The sequence below is a fragment of the Neolamprologus multifasciatus genome, chromosome 2, assembly GCF_963576455.1.
Source record: "Neolamprologus multifasciatus chromosome 2, fNeoMul1.2, whole genome shotgun sequence".
Lineage (NCBI taxonomy): Eukaryota > Metazoa > Chordata > Actinopteri > Cichliformes > Cichlidae > Neolamprologus > Neolamprologus multifasciatus.
Window position 1 is genome coordinate 34,821,901 of NC_140440.1, and position 19,339 is coordinate 34,841,239.

Sequence of the window (19,339 nt, forward strand, 5' to 3'; positions counted from 1 at the left end):
GATAGAGATCACATGTAAACACAACAAAATAAGCATATCAGTAGCAACTAAACAGACATTTAACTCATTTTAATAAAAAATAAGCACTCACAACTCCACAATATTACATGTAAACGTAAATACTAAAGAAGTGAACGAGTTTTCAAAAGACTGTGCTCGTGCTGATCTCAGACTGTAAACAACAACATTTTATTGATAAAGCTCGAGACTTTGGCATTGGGTTTTCCTCTGGAAGTTTTTATTTCCTCACCATTACAATAGGTTGCTAGTTATTCTGTTATTCTGTTGCCAAACAGAAATAGTTGGAGGTCATTAACTGACATTTCAGAAAACACAGACACCCAGCAACTAACACTCAGATTTACTCTATTGAGCAGAACCCCTATTATGATGGTGTTGGTAATGTGTGAGAGAAAATAAGAGTGAATTTCTATACAAAACAAGCATGAGGAACCAAGAGGTGAGGACACGGTAATGACCTGGGGTCAACCAAAAAGGGTCAATGCACTCGATGAATGTTTATGCATAGAAATGAGGCCATTGTTAATGTTTCTTAAAAACATGTTGCCCTGTGACAGTGACAATGTGTCCATCCTTCAGCATTAAATAAGTGTCACCTCAGTATTTGTATCTGTAGCAGAATGAATGATCCACAACTTTCCCAAATAATGTGGTTCACACTAGTATCACCCACTCAGTGATACACAGAATTTGAAAATCAGTTTTAATAGGAAAGGATGTTTTTTAGACTGATGGACAGCTTGGCTCGCATTATGACTAGGACTTGAAACATCACACATGTTCATTAATGCACTGAATTATAAGATGTTACTAAAATAAAACTTTCTTCTAAAATTCTTAAAAGCTTTGATCTTACATTAATGCTCATTTTAGAAGTTTGCAATGTTAGCATGAGATTAAAGAAAGGATTTAATACAAAATCCTATAAAAGCAGCCAGACTATTCCGAATTCTGCCACCTGCCACATCCTGCAGTCGTCCTGCATTGCAGCAGCTGTGAGCGCCACAGCTCACTGCAAGTGCCAGCAGCATATAGTCTGCCTCTCACCTCTGCGCTCTGGGGCTTGGAAATGTGATGAGGAATTTAATTTAAGATTTGTTTTGGACTTACATATTTAGTGTTGTAGCTAAATAATACTGCTGACGTGTTTGTTTGTTTTGAAAGGATCTATGAGTAATGTGTGCCATTCGGTGAAATTAAATACATGACCTGAGGTAAGTATAATAATTTACATTTAATTTTTGAGCTTTCTCCAAAATGCTTGTACTCATGGTTCAAATGTGCCATCTTAACAGTAACTTATATGCTATAAATTCCACAAGAACTTGGTAAGAACCAAGTTAAAGAACGCTGCCACGGACTCCAGGATGATGAAGAGTGAGAGTAATTATTTAACCATCCTTTCTTAGCCTCAAAGTGACAAAAGACAAATCTACAGTTGCAAATTAACCCCAGAATAATGAATTAGGAATGGAGCCCTGAGGTCTTAATTGAATATTTGCTTGACTCATTTTGTTGACAATGATGGATGTGTGCAAAAAAGAAGGCCTCAGCAAACTCATAATTCATATTTCATCATCCCCACATCTGACTTCAGCTATACAGATTTATTGATTGGTAAATGATGAGTTTTCATTGTGCAGCAAAACTGAATGAAGTTTGACATGTTCCGGTGAGGTTTGATAAATTGGGGCTACCTATGCTTTACAGAGATGAACGTGAGCGCTTCATCTGTGAATCTCACATACAATAAAGACAGCTTAAGAACAAAGGTTTTCAACAACATCAGCACTTAAACAAAACTGCTTGTGTTCCCTGTGCTTTTTTAATACCCTGTGTAAGTTATGAAGTGTAAAACACAAGTTGTTCAAAAGTCACATGTTCTTACAGTAAACTCTAGAAGCTACTACCATACATGCATTATTTTTTCTTTTACTTTAAATACATAAAACCCTAATTTTTCCAATAAAAAATATCATCATAGATCAGCAGTTGTGCAGCAAGTCAATTGCAAAAGCATTTCCATATACAGGGTGGGCCATTTATATGGATACAGCGTAATGACATGGGAATGGTTGGTGATATTAAAGTCCTGTTTGTGGCACATTAGTATATGTGAGGGGGCAAACTCCTCAAGATGGGTGGTGACCATGGTGGCCATTTAGAAGTCGGCCATCTTGGATACAACTTTTGTTTTTTTCAATAGGAAGAGGGCCATGTGACACATCAAACTTATTGGTAATGCCACAAGAAAAACAATGGTGTGCTTGGTTTCAACGTAACTTTATTCTTTCATGAGTTATTTACAAGTTTCTCTTTGTTCACAGCCATTGACATGTCGAAGAGGTTAACACGTGAGGAGCGGATCGAAATCGTGTTGATATCTGGTGAACGTAGTAACCGGGTCATTGCAGCAGATTTCAATGCAAGACACCCTACGAGACCACCCGTCTCCCATGCTACAGTTAGCAAACTGCTTGCTAAGTTTCGTGAAACTGGTTCAGTGTTGGATTTGCCAAAATGTGGACGCAAGAAAACTGTCACTAATGAAGAAACATCAGTGGCTGTCCTAGCTTCATTCAGCAAGAGCCCACAGTGTAGCACTCGCCGCATGTCACTGGAGAGTGGCATTAGTCGAACATCCCTTCGGCGGATATTAGCTACTCACAAATGGCACCCTTACAAACTCCAGCTACTGCAGCATCTCAATGAGGATGACCCAGATCGGCCACAGAATTTGCAGAATGGGCAAAACAAACATTGGAACAGGACCCTCAGTTCACGCAGAAGATTTTGTTCAGTGATGAGGCAAACTTTTATGTGAATGGTGAAGTTAACAAACAAAACCACCGCTATTGGTCTGACACTAACCCACATTGGATGGATCCCTCCAAGACTGTTGGAACAACAAAAGTGATGGTTTGGTGTGATATATGGGGTACAACCATAGTGGGTCCATTCTTCATCAATGGAAACCTCAAGGCCACTGGATATTTGGATATTTCTCACCCCAACCGGTCGCAGCAGATGGCCGCCCCTCCCTGAGCCTGGTTCTGCCGGAGGTTTCTTCCTGTTAAAAGGGAGTTTTTCCTTCCCACTGTCGCCAAAGTGCTTGCTCATAGGGGGTCATATGATTGTTGGGCTTTTCTCTGTATCTATGAAGCGCCTTGAGGCGACATTTGTTGTGATTTGGTGCTATATAAATAAAATTGAATTGAATTGAATTGAATTTGAAATTGCTACATGATGATGTGTTTCCCTCTTTATGCACTGAAGCTGGCACGTTCCCTGAGTTTTTCCAGTAAGATGGTGCACCACCACATTATGGTTGCCAGGTCTGAGCATTCCTAGATGAACAGTTTCCTGGAAAGTGGATTGGTCGGTCTCCCGATCTGACCCCCTTAGACTTTTATCTTTGGGTCATCTGAAGGCAATTGTCTATGGTGTGAAGATACGAGATGTGCAGCACCTGAAGCTACGGATACTGGATGCCTGTGCTGGCATTTCTCCTGCGGTGTTGCTATCAGTGTGTGAAGAGTGGGAGAAGAGGGTTGCATTGACAATCCAACACAATGGGCAGCACATTGAACACATTTTATAAGTGGTCAGAAACTTGTAAATAACTCATGAAAGAATAAAGTTACGTTGAAACCAAGCACACCATTGTTTTTCTTGTGACATCACCAATAAGTTTGATGTGTCACATGACCCTCTTCCTATTGAAAAAACAAAAGTTGTATCCAAGATGGCCGACTTCTAAATGGCCCCCATGGTCACCACCCATCTTGAGGAGTTTGCCCCCTCACATATACTAATGTGCCACAAACAGGACTTTAATATCACCAACCATTCCCATGTTATTACGGTGTATCCATATAAATGGCCCACCCTGTATTACTGACATACATCCATTTTTAGATGAATGGAGAATGTATTCCTATATAAAGATCAGCTTAAAAGTTAGGATTCATAAAAGTACTACTTCTACAGCATTCACCAAAGTGAGCTAAAATAAAAAAGAACTGTGTTTATGGTACATTCTCCTTTTCTGACAAATCTACTCAATGACAGAGGATCGACTTTTACAATAAGAATGTCACTTAAAGCTGTTAAAAAGACATCTGGCAGTGACCTTGTTTTGATGCTATTTCTGTGGGCAAGCAACACTAAGCATGTTACTAGAGTAAGACGATTTTGATGTGGGAGAAGTCACTCAAGAAAATAAGTCAGATCGCAATGCCTGGAGCACTTTAAGGACATGTCGGATATGCACAATGCGGTGCTGATCACAGAGCACACTGGGGCAGATCTCTTTAAAATGCTGTTCTGTGAATGTGACAGTGCTGCTCTCTGCATTCGTATTCACAGGATTAAAACAGCATAAGGTGGTGCTTGGATTTTCACAATTTTTGTCCCAGTAAGGACTGCAGTTCTTAAAAGGGAGAAAAAAAACCTTGAAGTCTACAAAGATGTTTCATAGAAGAAAAAAAAGGTTTGATCAGTGGGCCTCAGACTCAGGGACTGCTTTACACCTGGGGCTGCAAGGTGGATGCAATTAACTACCTGGCTGGATAGAAATTCAGCAACAGTGTGAAAAACCTCAAAACACAATTCTAAAATCTCTCACAGTTTTGGCAACACCAACAGATCTAGTTAGTGATAGTTGATGAAAACAGGAACACACAATGAATACAAATCAAGACGGAGAAGAAAAGTAGCATTGGTTAAACATACAATGTGTAAATTTGTTGATTTATTTTTTAAGGCAACCATGTCTGATACACATTAATGCATTTTTATATGTAAACCTCGAGAGCAGTGGCGATAGTAAGAGAACCCAATTACATGAATCCAATTGCCCATTGATCCAAATGAATGAATATGCTTGAAGAGGCAGGGACACAAGAATTAATGCTTACTCATGGTAAAGTATAAGGAAACTGAAATGTACACCAAATGCCACAAGACTCAGCAAACCAAACCATCATCACTTAATAAAAATGTTCCTGACATGTTTTTCTCCACGTAGTTCACTGAAGACATTTGCAAATGGTTTAAGAATGTACAAAATCATACCAGAATATCAGAAACTGTTTGAATTTGATGCTATATAAATAAAATTGAGATGAATTGCATTGAATAAATATGTTAACTTCAGAAATTGCCACAAAAAACAAATGAACAACTTGATTCTATAAATTATAGGGGTGGGGAAAAAATGGATACTGTGTAGCATCGTGATATTTTGTTTGCTAATAATGTATCGATACAGGGACAGCAGAAATCGATATTTTGTTACAAAAAAGGTTTTTGTGCTCTGACTTCAGAGCATGTTGATCCTTTTTCTGAGCAAGAATCCTGACATTCCTTCACTGTCCAAATGTGTTTAACTTGTTTATGGCAGCAATAAACATGACAGTTTACTTATTTTAATTTAAGACATGTTTTATTTTAATTAAGTTTAAAACTTTTTTATTTAATGTAAAATTATATTTTGTTTTAATTTACTTTCAAATTCTTCAGTTGCTGAAGGGGCTGCATAGTTTTCATAAACTGCATAGTTCAGAATAGCTATAATTGTACCAGATGGTTGATTCAGTTAAGTTGGACTAGACTGTAATACAAACCGTTCAGTTTGTCAACAATCAAACTGAAATGAGAGAAAGACTGAGTGTGAGACTTTGATATTAGAGAAAATGAATATTGATAAAGTTTACCTTTATGTACAGAATCTGAATATCGCAAAATATTTTTTAAAAATTGCAATAATATCGTATCGTGAGTTAAGTATTGTGATAATATCGTATCGTGGGATGTATGGTGATTCCCACCTCTAATAAATTACTTTAAGATTTTTAAGATCATTATATACAAAGTGGATGTTCAAACTCAAAAGTTTGAAGAAAACCAAATTAATTTTTTCTTCAGGCAAACTGACAATTCAACCAACTGTTTCCCACTTTTTGCCTTTCTTCAGGTTGCATAGACAATTCTTGAATGACGTGTGACACCATCATTACTGCCACTGGTTTGTGACAGTATTGCAAAAGTTGCATTGTGATTTCCATAGCAATAACCTGATACAGTTGGTTATATGAAATTCAGATGACTAGAAAATGATGAAGAGCTTAGCTGCACTCTGTGCTTTTTTTCTTAATTTATGAACTAAATAAACAAGCAGAAATCACATGCTTCAGCCCATATAGTCCACCGCAAATGAAAGGGCCTTTACATTAGTCATAATGTAGATAAAAGACAACCTCATCAACACATACAAGTGAAGTAATGACAGAGCACGAATGAATATTTTCCCACACAATTTAATCAAAAGGGAGTGGTGGAAAGAATGTGGCTTTGGGCCCAGACTGAGTTTGTGGGAGTGTGCGTGCAGGAGGTAAGATAGGGAAAAGGAATAAGTAATGCGTAATGTCCTGGGAGGATGTGAAACAGCAGAGCCCCACCACCCCCAACACACAGATGAATAATAATAATAATATATATAATTTCTACCTAGAGTTGAGAGGCCACCACAAGTTTGCTTCATGACACAAGACTTTTTCTTATTGCCAAATGAAGACCCATACATACCAGAGGAGAAAGCCATATAACGATTCCAAAAGGGAAAGAAACTCGACAGAGTGCTCATCAAAGAGTCTAAGTGTGTTTTTCAAATTCCAAAACAGTGTTTAATCAACAACTTCCTTGTGATGATGAATGAAAATTGAGGGAATGTGTTACTTGCACATGTTTTTGTGTTGTCCTGTATGTGCATGAACACTTGTGTTGGAAAGCCTGCTAGTGTACAGAAACTACAGTACATCTGGGGAAGTTGGCTTTGACTGATCAAGCAACCATGAAGTGGGAGTGCAGTATTTGAGTTCCACATCAACTCTAGCAATTTTGCAAATTGGGCATTTCTTTCATGTGTGGATTGCAAACAAATTAGTTCCCAGCATATTTTTATCCAGAAATACACCAAAAATACTCTGTAGCTGGGCCAAATTAAATATACATTTACAGTAGCCCTGTAAACATAGCACACATGCACTCGCAGAGCTAAAAGGGCAAAGATATCTTTGATGTGGGATATGTCCTAACAAACCATAGGAAAAACAACACTCCCACTTAATAATAGATTTTGCGAATTTTTAATTAAAAGGTGCTGCGTCGAAAGAGCAGCCTAATATGCAGGAGTATATATGAGAGCATCAATTTGTTCAGCTTGGTTCACAATACTTTCCTTACATTCTGTAATATAATAAGAAAAGAAGGTTTTTATCTTCTCAAACAAAGCAGCTTTGGCATATTCTCAGACTGCTGTTGACACCAGCTCGGCTCACCACCAATATACCCACTGCGACACTAGGTCTGTTCATTTAATGGCATCCACACCAGATGGAACTTGCAAGTGACAGTGGGAGCAGACACAACTTTCAAGTTGTTCAAAAAAGTAAACATGCTGTAAAAATAAGCCAAAAAATTCAACCCACAACCAATTACATGACACTGTTGACCAGTAACAGGCAACAGGAGGCAATGAACAACTTGCAAAACGTCCAAGTTCAGATGGCCGTTCTAGGAACAGTGCAGCGATTAAAGTCAATGCAAATGCAAACCACTGGTTAAAAAACTGCATACACTTGTGTGCATCCACAATCAAAGCATGTTTTTTAATCTGATTGTCAAACTAATACCATGAAACCTGAGAATATATTCAAGGTAGCAGCTTCTCCATATTGTTGCTGACTATAAAGGTGTGAAATAGTTACAATAATACAAATAAAAATAATAACAAAAATAAAGATACATACTTTTAAAAACGTGGATTTTATCTCAGGTTTTTTTGGCATAAAATGACACTCGATGGTTTTAGCCTGCAACAGTAACACAAGTTAAGTTCTCTCTTATCTCCTTTGACATGATGCCACACACTGTGGCAGCAGCTAGACAGTTAATTACTGCGACTTCTTGTTCCTTTACCGTTTTATGGTAGGTGGTTGGCAGCATTAGGGGGCACTACCTACAGTGTTGTGTTTTTCAGATGTTCTCTGGTATAGAACAACCTGGCATTATTTTCCTTTTGCTTTTGTTTTATTATCGAGGCATCCTGAACCCCGCGCTGAACCCTCTACATTTGCAAGAAAGACTGCATTCACACATTTCTAGGCCAGTCTTATCAGCCACTCGAGCTTTACATTACAAACCGTATTCACCTATTCAAACATATTCATAAAGAGCCTCTTATTATGTACATACAGTGCTTTTTACTATTATACACATGTGCGCACACCTACGACACACACCAGGGAAGTCTTTTCATTTCTTCTGTAGCCTTGGATAATGACACGTATACCTCCTAAAGTATTCGGCATTTTGCTGAATGCTGTTGTCTTTACCAAGGACCTGTGATCATTCACTACGCTTGTCTTATTTGAATATTGAGGCCTTCAAAAGCTTCCATATGAGCAAATCTAACAAATGGAATCGACCCTAAAACTCTGTTTAAGATGAGACAAACGGAGAGCCCACACCTGTCCGTGAAAGAGCTTTTAGTTAACTATCCAACAGGCTGCTTTCTCAGAACCCTTTTGACATGTCAGGGGGGTAAACATGTGGAATCAATAATAGTAATTATGGCATTCTTATAATACGGTGGGCCAAGACTGGGGTGCTGCGCATGCTGGCTCACTGCAGAGGCTTCGCATCAATTAGAAAAATCATAATTAATTTTATCAATTACCCCTGTGTTTACCCTGTTATGATATGTCAACATGGCTACTCTATCTTCTGAGAAAAAGAGAGCTGCTTGTTAAAGAGCTGGAAAAGCCAAACCATTATTTCTTTAGATGTGAATAAAGTTGAAATAAAGCATAAGAGTCTGCACTTTTAGCCAACACGTAATATATAACTATAACTTGAATATTTTTTTTGTTGTATGTTGCTATATCAGGCTGTAACAGTGTCATACAGTCTGGGACTGCAGCTTCACCCCAACAGATGGCCTCAGCTGGGGCCTCGCAGGGAGTCAAGAACACAGGAGCATACTCTAACTGTCAGGCCAGGTCCCTTGAATCCCACAGCTTTCTGCTACAATGATCCCAATCACTGTACACCTGCTCTCCATCTTCCCCACTCTTTAACGTCAGTTGTAAGATAGACCGAAATATCTGAAGAAGATGTGAAAACGGGAAATTACTCTTCTTCACATACAAGCCGCAACTTTAGACCTGAAGTGAAAACTGGATCCAAGAACCTTCAGAAACCGTCTTCTGGATTTTTCCACTGAACACAGAGACAGTTGATGTATGCAGATTTGGTGAGGTCACAGTATAACTGGAGGCCATCTGCCTACTCATGCTGGACTGTGATTATGAGCCTTAAGACTCCCTAAGGTGAGAGAAGCAAACACAGGCAGTTCACTATAAAGCCTGCTGTCTCCAAGAGTGAATTTAACACTTATTTTTAGCTTGTTTGTCCTTTTAATTCAGTCTGTTGAGTTGCCCTACTTCATGAGTGCCACATACATGGCACTGTCACAATATTTACCCATGTTAGAGTAACAAAAATCATACAGAATCAGCCTTATTACAAATTTAAAAAGGTTTTGTTTGGCAAAACTACGTGAGAAACACCGCAAGAGAGCCATGTTGCAAAACATATACTGTATGTAACCACTTTACTCAACACTTAACAAAATGTTAGTGTTTTGGATCACAAAAATGGAAAAAGCATGATTTTCTAGAACAACAATAAAAAAAAATACTTGTGATAGAGCCCTTGACCTTATTACTGTATGTTATACATGCACACATCTACCAACTTCTAGCACCCTACATTCCAACCCATTGCGATCCTCGTTGTATCATCTTACTACCATATTAACCCTTTAAGACCTACCATAGAACCAAGTCCGCCAGAGCTTATATTATATGTTTACATGCTGTGGAGCCATTTTTGGGAGCATTTCAAGTTGCTATACATCAATACAACCATTACAGCCCAGGTTTTAATAATATGTCTGCATTAAGTGCATAGTAATTACATAAATTGCAAAAAAGTGCAATAAACTACAAAAAAATTGAAAATTGTTTTTGTTTTTTTAACATATATTTCTAGTTAGAGAAATTTAAGAGGCTTATCCCTCAAAACTGTAAATACAAAAAAGTTGCACAAACTAGTTTCCCACCACAGGAAATTTATTTTGAGTGTCTTCATAGTTTTATTTTTGAAATACACCAATTTTTATATACTGCAGGAAAAACGAAAATAAATATTATAATGCAAATTTGCAAAAAAGCAGCATCTGCATCAAAATAAACTATTTCCAGCAGTGCAATATGAGTCCTAAACATCCCAGAAACCACACAGAAAGTCATAAAGTCAAACATAACTTTTAAAAACACCAGTATAGGCTCATGAGGCCCTGATGGTAAAAAACGACGTTTCCGCGAAAATGACGTCACTTCCGGTTTCGGGCAGGTAATGGCGGACATGCGATAGTTCGCGCTGACGTCTATTCCAACATAGGAAGTGTTACGAACAGCTGATCGGATCGGCAAAGCGTGTTTCTGGAATATTATATTTTTGTTCCTGCAAGCGCTTTTTATGCAGTTTTTGCAAAGCTATATGTGGAAGGAAACTGTGACCGAGGACAAGCTGATGGCATAAGATGTAAGTACAACTCCTCCGGTTTCATATGCAAAAAAAATTATTGCGCTAGCTCACGTGGTTGCAGAGCTACCAGGATTTAAAAATAGTTATGCAAAACAGAGCGTGCCGCTCCGATCGGTTTTAAAGGGTTAAAAAAGATGTGAATGTTCTCTGGTTTTACAAATTAATTTAAATATTCAAATGTAAGTGTAGTAATTTGGACTTCTCATTAGATGCTGGAAAATTCCTAATTTTTCCTTCTTTTCTTTTCTTAAACCCAGGTGGTATATGTGCCCATTAGCAGGGCAATGTGTTTTGTACACATCTGTGCACTTGCTGACGAGACATACAAATTTCGCTGATGTAAAAACGTCCATCTAGCCAACAAAACTGTTAATGCGCCAGCAAAAGTAAGAAAATAGATGAAGACTGTTGGCAAAAGTGTAAGTTTTAACACTTTGATTTAATGCCTATTTCAGACGTCAAAGAAATACACAAAGACTTCTGGTGACAAACAATTTATATAAACCGAAAAAACGTTTTGAAGAAAAGTGATAAACAGCACAGGTGAGGTCAGTGTCCCCTTTTTTCTGAATGTTATTAAATGTTTTCCAGCTGCCTGTAGGTTTACTATGAGTTATAAATTACATGCATATGTAATCGAACATGATATTATAGTATTCGGCAATAGCTGTAGTTTTATAGTAGCTTATTACATAATAATAACATAGTTATTATGATCACCATCATTGTTAGATCATCTTATAAAAAGATTTAATATTATATCAACGATATTATTAATATTAGTAGTAGTAATAGTAGCATTTATTGCAGTAGAAGTTGCAAGAAGAGGGCTTATGAGCATCTGCTTCAATGAAGCTTGTATTTGTATCTCCACCACAAATTAAACCATTATCAAACTTTGTTTGTTTGTGCATGTATTTGTGTAGTGGATTTTCTTTATTTATCCCCATCTCAGTGCAAGTCTATAAGTATATGTTTCTGCACTCACGCTGGGCCTAAACAAAGTGGACAGCTGCTGTTGTGATTGTTATGAAATGATTGGCAGGGCCTCAAAGAATTCCCTTGGTTACAAGGACAAGGGCTATGGCAAAACAAGGCTCCTGCAGGGCGCAGCATCCCCTGCTGCTGCCATACCTGGAGGCAGTCATAGGAGCTGCCCCATCTACACTAATAGGAAGGGCAGACAAGGGCTGACACGTTTTTTTGTTTGCCTGCTAGGAAAGTTGATGCATCCTACGGTTTCAGGCACGTGAAAAGAATGCTAATATATATGATAAAGCATGCCAGAAACTGCAGTTGAACTAGCTTAAAATGGTTGGTGGCTATAAAACACTATAACCAATGACTCTACATCATCCAGCCGCCTTGCTTATTCTCTAACTCCATGTAGGATTGACATGTACCTTTGCACTCCCTACCTCTTCATTTCTCCGACTCACAAGTCCAATGCTTTCGGATCAGTTTTGGGGGATTGTAATTGCCTTGAAACTATTGTTGCATCATTAGACCAGAGTTCTCAGATGGCATTTGCAGAGAAATAAAGGGCATGGCTAACAGCTTCTCCATAGCTCCAAAGGTTACTTTTAATCACCTACTGAGGAATCCTCTTCTACCTCCCCATTCCTGGTTTAATTTTACTTCCAGCTGCAGTCAAGGGTCCATATCCACAATGCAGCAGCGTATTTGGCAGGCAGCTCGACTAATTAGGTCGCGGGTTGGTTTTGTTACAGAAAGATTTTGACCTTTGACATGTTATGTGATGATACATGAAGAAGTAGCTTTTACTTGGGCTCAAAATATAAAACCAAAGTATAAAAAATTGGCTAACTCTGAAGCTGAAACATTAAAAAAAAAAACAATAATATAGAAAACATGTTCCACAACTGGAACCAAGTCCTAAATATAAATCTAAATACATTTCTACCTTTACTGTAGAGCAAATGTTAGACTATGACCACTGGTCATCAACATCTGATTTGCTATAGTGAAAAGGAGAAGAACAGGTGCCTAGTACACGTATATTTCCCTTTAGAGCTACAATATAGATACATTTATTTTCAAAGATGTTTCACTTGATGCTTTAATGGCCTTAAACCTAAGTTTCCAAATTCTGCTTTGAAAAGGACAGCAGACGTAGATTTTATGTCATGGGAAGATGATTACACTAGAGTGGGCCTTTCATTCTTTCATTCCCAAAACGGGCTTCACTTTGCTTAAGAGATGTCTTTGCTCAGCTAGCAACAAAACAAAGTGGCTAAAGGAAGAACACCAAACTGCCAAATTGAAACGAAGAAAGCCATAATTCAGTTTTTACCCTGTCAGTGCATACACTAAGCTATGGCATGATTGTCAGTGATGAGTAGTGCATTTTTCTGCCTCTGTCTGCCTGACTTTTCAGCCCCTTCCTTCCTAATAAAGCCGATTTTGCAGCAGACTCAAAAGCCCACGGGTGATTCTTTCATAAATGCATAAATGAGTGGCAAATTATTATGCACAGCACTCAATTTTGAAAGTGGAGCCACACAGACGTTCATCAGATGTGTCTCTTTTTCTAGCATTATTATTTCCTTTAGGACTGAATGCAGGCTTATGCAGACGAGACAGCACGCCAGATATTTCTGCTTGCGCTACATTTTTGCTCAATTCCATCAATGGTGAATGTGGTTCTTCAGCTGACAATGGTGAGATTGACACACATCAGACGCACACATGCATGCACGCCAAATCTAGGTCAAAGATCCATTAAAATTTCAACAAAGTCCTGTGCTCTGCCATGGAGGTGCAATGAAAACAATTCAAATGAATTTTGAATGTTCACGTCGCTATGTTACACCTTCCATAGTGGCTACCACTACAAAGCTGGTCCACAGGTTGTCTATCCACATGCAAACGCACACGGACGTGCACACACACACACACATTTTCATCTTCCTCATGCCAAAATGAATTCTCTGCTATCCATATCATTAAAATTCAGAGAAAACAGCATTGTTCCCCCACCACTGCCATTTAAATACCAACAAAAAATAACAAAATAACTGAACAACTAAAGCTTCTTTCAATTCAAAGAGTTAAAAATGATTTGTAACACTGACATGTACTGTTATTTTGATTATTATTCATAGAAAAGAGTTTTAGTGAATATTAATATTAATTGGAGATTTATGAAGAGCAAAAGAAAATAAACAAAAGAAGCTTCAGTGAAATAAGCAACTCTGATGTAGAAAGGCATTCAGATTCTTGGCCCCAGCCAAGGCCAATGCCCAAAAGTGATACCAATCGACACCAAAGTGTTTCCTTGCCTGTTTTAGAGAAATACTGCTGAAAGAAAAAAAACGTGTAATATCCTATAATATCCTTCACACAACTGGTGCTGTAACAATCAAATTAAAAATGAATGGAAAATTTAAATAATATGAACTTCTACTAGGGTTGCACCGATACCGATACCGATACCGGGTATCGGGGCCGATACTGTAAAATGTGTGTGTACTCATACTCGTAAAAGTTAACCGATACCATGAACCGATACCAACTTATTTCATTAATCAGAGGGTGGCTTGTCATTTCTGTTCTAGTGTTTTAGATTGGCCACTAGGGGGACATCCCGCGCTAAACAGGCACAGGGTTAGGCGAGTGAGACTGGCGGCTCCAGATAAAAAAGAGAAACTGGAGGCTGCTGTAGCTAGGCTAAACAAAATGTCAGCAGTGTGGAACAGCCAACTTTAACTCAGGTTTTGGAAAAGTGATGAAAAATGTCAAGAGAAAATCCACGGGCAGTTAAAATAACAGAGGCTCTGACTCATTTTATCGCTCTGGATGACCAGCCAACGCCGGCCGTGGAAAACATAGGATTGCACCGTCTTCTCAGCATACTTGAGCCGCGATATGAAGTATAATAAATAAACAGAAGGGTTTATTTATTTTGTTAAATTACAATGTGGAGACTCCGCAATAATTTAACAGAAGTGCTTATTTTTTTACTTGAAATTTTTTTGTGGTCATTTTTATTAAGATATTATTTATTATCAGCAGAGAATAAAATAAAACCTGTCTTCCAATTCATTGCATTTGTGTGTGTGTGTGTGTGTGTGTGGTAGAAGTATCGGTTTTTGTACTCTGTATCGGCAAGTACTCAGATCCAAGTATCGGTATCGTATCGGTTTGAAAAAATTGGTATCGTTGCATCCCTAACTTCTACTGAACAAGAAGCTCAGTCACTATGGCCACATGAAACAAACTTTGCTGTCATAGCCACAGTTATCAATTATGAACAATGTCCATTACAATAAATTATGATTTGTGGAAACCATTTAAAAACAAATGAATTGTTATTGTTGAATTTTATATGAGTTTAAAAAAATATATCATATTTTTTTATTAAGAATGAGAAATATAAAGGAGTTGACTAGCAGGCAAGACATCTAAATGATTATTTGAAAACTTAAAACAACTAAAAGAAATTACACAACTGACTTCTAGCTAAATTTCCTGTGTACAAATTGATTTTGCAAAACCTTCTAAGGGTTACAGAGAGGTATATCAAAGGTATCACTACTGTTTACACAGGATGTTAGTTTAGATTCCACCGTGGGAGAGTCGCCCCAGTAAAAATCACACAATTTCCAGCATGGCAGGAGAATTATATCTGGTAGTGCAGTATAAAAGTTGATAAATTATCCTCAGTGGACTCCGCTGATCACTGTGGAGTGAATCACTCAGAGATGAGGACTGAAGGCACAGACAGAGTGTTGCCCGACTGATATGAGTGTCCAAACTCGCCGGCCATCAGGGAATTCAAACAGCGAGAGAATTGGAGACCTACAAAGAGCATGAAAACACAAAAGCACACACAAAGAAAGTAACAGGCTTTTGTGTGATGTGGTGTACTGAACGTACATTTGAAGACAGCTGTAAAAAAAACTAAAAATCTTTAAAATCTTTCTTTTTTACTACTATATGTCCCCGCATGCCTTCATTTTTAGGACTATAATGTGAACTTGCATGGTTTATGTTTGCATGGATGCAAAGATGTAGCTTTTGGAGAATTTCTTGATTTTCTTTTTTTAAAAAGAAAAGAAACAACATGTGCAGCGGCATAATTCCCAGTCTAAGGATAATATACGTTTTCTTCTTCTTTATTAAACATTTTTATACTTATTTCTTCCTTTTCAGGTCATGGCTTGTGTTATTCATAACAGCTATGACGGAAATTATATGTTGCTTTATTTAATGGCGCCAAGGGCAATGACACCATATGTTTGCTGAAATGGGTAGCAGACAAAGCAGGTAGAAAAACACGATTTGACATGTCAGTATATACAACACCAACTCTATCTCGGCTTTGCTTTTCACTTCTATCGAGGGGTGGGAGTGTACAGCCACCATTTAAAATGCACACAGGTTGACAGCTGTCTCATGCACATGTACAAAAATAATGACAAATTATTCTTGCTGTGATTCCGGTCGGCCATCAGTGGCTATCAAATTGTTTTCATTTGCTCACATTTGCTGACTGTGTATTTGTAGGTTCTCCAGCTGGCAGGTCCTTCTGAAGAGATCGTACTGCAGCCATCGTGTGGCACATAGTTATTAAATCACTGTTAATTACAATCCTATTCAGAGGAAATGAAAGCAGGAAAAAAAATAAAACAACATGAACGTGACACAGTTTGAATAATGACTCCCATTTCATTCTAAGTCGAGCACTCGACGATGACATTTGAAAAACAGTGTCAAATTCAGGAGCAATTCTCAGCGGGTGCTGTCAGAGCCTAATTAAACTACAGCATCTACTTTAGCGCCCCACTCTGCCCTGAAACAATCTGGATTCAGTCACTCTTTTCTGTATGACTGTGTCTTTCTCTCAGTATATGTGTACGTACACAAATGTACCAAAATAGGTTGCCCTGTCTTCATGCATGTTAGGCTTATATCAGCAGAAGAGATAAGAGGCATGGTATGGATGAGACATATTTTCCCTGAGTGCCATTTGCCCTGAGGAGAGGCTTGCCCACAGTGCGTAATCTCTGAGGGGATGTGTGTATGTGGGCCTATCAACCTTCAACGGAGCCAGAAATTCTCATATCTCCCCCTGCTGAGCCAGCAAGTTTCCCTGTTAAAGGAGTAATCCTCGTGCATGCAAACAACTACATCTGCACATGCAGAGGGGCCCAACTCAATAACAGCAACATATCGATAATGTGACGTCTGAGGCCATAGTTTTGTAGCGCTTTTGTATTTATTACTCCATGTTTGCATGTCTCAAGTGTTAGACATCGTCTTTCTGGCGAAGCAAAGCGCTAAAAGTTTCGAAATGACAAACAAACATTGCAGGCAAATGGACGGCTAGCATCCACCCACATGTACATGCAGATGCACACATACACAGGCACAAATCAAAGCAGAGCAACCTAAAATGTAACAATTACTTCCAATATTTGTTTGAAAGCTTTAGTCACATTCTGTTACGAGGCCCGAAAATGCTAAAAACAAAATCTGAAGTGAAACAGGATTAAAACATGTCCTTGTCTTCGTCTGTTTGCGCCTCGTTTTCATGCCACTTTCGCTCCTTTTTCTCATTCTTTTCATGTTGTAAGTGGCTTTCTCATAAAGTGAAGGTCATCGATGCTGTGCTTTCACCGGTGGCCTCTGCGTCTGATTCGGAGTGGCACAGTCCTAATTACCACAAAAGAACACCTCCATGTTGACCCATGATAGCTTCTCATAGCATGCGGCTATGTTTATCTACACACATATACGGGCGCACGCACACGCACGTGGATCTGAGATGAAAAGATCACCGCGAACAACATGAAATGTTCTCAGCCCACACAGTTAGCTGGCGTTCGCCCATTACATGTCACGGTGACAGTAAAACTAAAACATTCTTTATTAACAGCACAACAATTTGCCTCAGTTTTAATTGGGAAAGCGAACAGGTACTGGCAGTGCATCAGATAGGAGGACTCGATGCTTATTTCAAGTGGTCTGATATGAATTCCAGGGGGTCCCCTCAATGGCTTTGTTGTGCTTATTAGTCGTCTGAACAGATAACAGATTGCATCTTAATTGGAAATCCCACCAGTAGCTTTCGTAACAATATTGTAAAATGATCCACACCTTTCGGTTTGATTTCCTGATTACTGATTCGCTTACAGTAACAGGAAGCAAGTGTCAAGGTTTTAGTAAAATTGAGCAAACAATCACAATAGTTTATAGTTTGGGGCTTTATTTTGAGAAATTAGAAATTGCACGTGCTGTTTATATAAAATAAAGGATAAATCAATTATTAGCCATCCATCATGCTGCTTATATTTTCTCTCACAAACATTCTCTGTGGTTACATTATCGCATCTTTGCGCCACTGTTGTGTTATTGATGGTACAGTGTTTATTCAACGCTTTACACATTTGATTATTAGTTATTATTAATCTCTCGCTCTCTTCCACAGCTCGTCTTTTGCCTCCCTCCCCTCACCCACAACAGATGGCCGCCCCTCCCTGAGCCTTTTTCTGCCGGAGGTTTCTTCCTGTTAAAAGGGAGTTTGTCCTTCCCACTGTCGCCAAGTCCTTGCTCATAGGGGGTCATATGATTGTTGGTTTTTGTTCTGTATGTATTATTGTAAGGCGGGGGAAGGGAACGTTAGTCCTCGAGAGCCGGTGTCCTGCAGGTTTTAGATCTCACCTGAATCAAATCATTAGTTCATTATCAGGCCTCTGGAGAACTTCAAGACATGTTCAGGAGCTAATTTAGCCATTTAAATCAGCTGTGTTGGACCAAGCATACATCTAAACCTGCAGGACACCGGCTCTCGAGGCCTGGAGTTCCCTACCCCTGTTGTAGGGTCTACCTTACAATATAAAGTGTATTATTATAGGGTCTTTAACTTAAAATATTATGCACCTTTTGAGATTCAGTGTTATACTGAATAATAGATGCATCAATATATTGGCCCATATCAGCCATGTTAACTGATTATGGCGCATTGCTAAAAGACATATTTCCAAGGTCTGAGGCTGATGTCAGAGCAAATTTTGTGAGGAAAAAAGAGACCCTGCATTGACACATTAACATTAGTAAGTCTTTTTTGTTTAAGCTCCAAACATCAGCAATGGACTCAAAGAAACTGTTAGTTTGGCTGCACCACTGCTTTCACTGACTACTAAATAATGCAGGCCGAGTGCAATTTCTATTTCAATCCTACATTTAATGTACCTGAACAAATATGCAAGTTATCTTTAGATGCAAACAATTCTCCGTGCAAAATTAACCTTCACATATTGTGTGTGAGCTTCAGCAAATCCAGCGAAATACACCCACACTCATCATATCTCTACTCATTATTTGCATTTCCCCTCTCTCGAAGGCAGAAAGGAAAGGTGTACTTCACTCTTTACATTATAGGACTGCAAGCTGGACAAATAATATGCATGTTCAGAAAACTAATGCCTTTAAGATTCTGATCAGGATGCAAGAGAAACCGAGTGCATATTGTGCATCTTCCTGGACAGTCAATAATGACTTGCCAAGGAAAGACAAGCAAGGACAAGAAAAGCCTGAGGTAGTTGCCTTTTTCCTCTCCACCTCTCTACTGGTCAGGCTTCAGATATTCAACCAAGCAGCCTAATTAACCCATTTAACC

General features: G+C 38.6%; 1 protein-coding gene and 1 long non-coding RNA gene across 10 annotated transcripts in view; both read right to left on the reverse strand.

Moving 5' to 3' along the window:
* The window catches only part of diaph2 (diaphanous-related formin 2), a 421,028-nt gene that overhangs the window by 215,551 nt on the left and 186,138 nt on the right, over positions 1–19,339 (reverse strand). The gene's annotated exons all lie outside the window — the stretch shown is intronic.
* Positions 1–19,339, reverse strand: part of LOC146524973 (uncharacterized) — a 30,094-nt gene continuing 10,755 nt past the window's right edge. Inside the window, exon 2 of the long non-coding RNA XR_014868813.1 lies at positions 1–19,339. This exon is cut by the window's right edge and continues 10,533 nt beyond it. This is a non-coding gene — a long non-coding RNA (uncharacterized LOC146524973).